Raw genomic sequence first — 2,764 nt, 5'->3', positions numbered from 1 at the left:
TTATCAACCATGAAAGGATGAAAGTCAACCTCAAGCAGATTTTGAACTCAGAACGTAAAGACAGATGAAATACAGCGAATGATTCTGCCAGTGGATTATACTGACCCCAGTATTTGATTGGTAATTCATTTTATTTATCCTTAAAGGCAGAATTGGTTGTTGCAGGATTTGATTTCAGATAATAATTAAATGTTCTAAGCACACCAGAGAGAAAAAAAAAGCTAACATTTCAGGCCTTATAGTCCATTCAAACATTACAACTTTCCCCTTTCTACTCTGACAAATGGCCAGGGCCTGAAATGCCAGATTCCACACTCATCTCTTCTTTATGTACTCATGGTATTTGCTGACAGGCCATCACTAGTTTCTTTGTAATCCAAATTACATCATTTAATTGTGTGATAGAAAATATCAGTGGTTTCCGATTTAGGCACAGGGCCAGCAATTTTGAGAGGAAGGGAAGTGGTCGACGTCATCAACCTTATTATTTGACAGGTACTTTATTTTATTGAACCTGGAAGGATGAAAGGCAAAGTTGACCTCAGCAAGATTTGAACTTCGTGTTCTGATCTCTGTGTGGTCAACAACTTTGCCTTTCATCCTTCTAAAATCAATAAAAAAACAAACAGTAAAGTATTAGGTTGATAATGTCGACTGTTCCCCTTGTAAATCCTGGCCTTGTGCCTGTATTAGAGATAAAAGTTTCAAATTTTGGCACAAGGCCAGTAATTTCAGAGGAAGGGCAAAATCGATTACATTGACCCTTTCTCTCCAATGCTCAACTGGGACTCGTTTTATCAACCCTGAAAGACAAAGTGGACCTTGGCAGAATTTGAACTCAGAATATATAGACCAGTGGTTCTCAACCAGGGCTCATATGACCACTAAGGGTCTACATAAGATTTTTGTAGGGTCTTTGTAATCAAAGTTGTAAATTTGGGGATCCACAGTAGTATTTAAGGGATCCACGAAAATATTTTGCTTTAGATATATTTATTGCAAGAAACAGCTACATTTCTTTCTCTTATGTTTTACATAGTTCAGCATGTTTCTAGCCACTGAAACAGGTTCACTTAGAGAGTGCTGTTACAAACCTACGCAAGTAAATAGGTGAAAAACAAAATAGGAATTTTGAAAGAAGTACCTATAAAACTAGATTTTAATTAGCAAATGGCTATGGGGGATCCACTAGAATAAAACAGTAATCAAAGGGATCCATAAGTAAAAAAAAAAATGGTTGAGAACCACTGGTACAGACAGATGAAACACCAATAAGCATTTAGTCTGGCATGCTAATGATTCTGCCAGCTCACTGCCTTCAAATATGTAAGAAATGATAAACAAAAGGAACAAAACCAACAAAGAAAGCAAGAAGCAGTATCAACAGAGTTTTATGGCAGTATATGTAATGTTATAAAACATCGAAATAGTAAAATCATTGAAGTTTGATAATTTTTGAAAGATGTTGGTATAAAATATGACTTGTTTGATCAAAGGAATACAAAGTGCATCTGTTATTTCTAGTTTGATAACTGAATGATGTCACTCCACTTGGAGTCATTTTGAAGGACAGATATAAAATAGCAGTGTGTTACCTGTGTTTAAGAGAGTTGTATGTCTGACTACATAGACACTGATAGCTGAAATAAATTCTTTAAGAAAACCAGTGAGCTGCTTTGTAGCTTAAACAAGAAAAATGGGCAGTATTCAAAAAAAAAAAAAGTTTCAGCCGTACCCAGCTCACCAATTTTCTTATCTTTAGTTTAAAAAAAATTTTTTTTTTTAAGTTTTTGAATCCCTATAACACTCAACACACACACATACCTACAAGTTGCAATGATGGATGTGCTACAAATCCCATCATTATTAATGTCCAAAGTTTATCAAAGCTTGATTTTGTTTTTAGAAAGACACCCACAATTCATCTTCCCATGGGCTAGTTTCCAGGCAATGACTCGGCTTAGGAGGGCAACTTTGGGTGTCTCAAACAATACCCAGCAGATAGCAGCTACCTTCCTTCCTTCTTTCTTGTTGGTCAACTGGGAGAAATTACCATAGACTTGCTCATTAATCACTTTCAGCAATCAAAGCTGTCATTGACTGAGTGAAGGACCAAGTTTTACAACTATAAAGGAGAGTTGTTTCAATCACTTCTATGAAGAGTCTCTTCTTAAGATGTTTGGAAAAGTTGAACATCCAAATGTTCTTTGTATTCATGAGCAGTTTCCATGCAAGGCTTCTATCCACTTTGAATGATTCTTTCCAGGCCCCAACACATAAGCTAGATTCTGATTTCTAGCATTAGAAATTGAATGAGATACTTCCAGCAGCTCTCAGTGGCTTGTGATCAGCTATTGGAGATCATGTATTGTCTTTTCTTGGCATTGAGGTGAAGCTTTTCTTATATCCAGATTTTATTATTGACAGAACCTTAGCCTTAGCATCTGTAATTTTATCAGATGGCGAAGCAATGTTGTTGACAAAACCTAGATCGGACTGTGTCCCTGACCCAACCCTCCTAGACTTTGGTATAATGATGAAACCTTGTTCTTCATAGTTCATAACCACAAAGAAAGAAGATGAAGAGCTCCAATGTGTCACCTTGTAGGACATCAACTTAAAGCATATAGGTCTTATCATCCAGTGTGATCATTTTTGCCATGGTGATGAAATATGACTATGATGTCTTATGAATGTATACCTTGAAGATTACTCAAACACAGGTGTATGTGTGCGTGTATATATATATATATATATATATATA

Source organism: Octopus bimaculoides, chromosome 10, assembly GCF_001194135.2.
Source record: "Octopus bimaculoides isolate UCB-OBI-ISO-001 chromosome 10, ASM119413v2, whole genome shotgun sequence".
Taxonomy (NCBI): domain Eukaryota; kingdom Metazoa; phylum Mollusca; class Cephalopoda; order Octopoda; family Octopodidae; genus Octopus; species Octopus bimaculoides.
Note: the sequence above shows the minus strand (reverse complement) of the source record.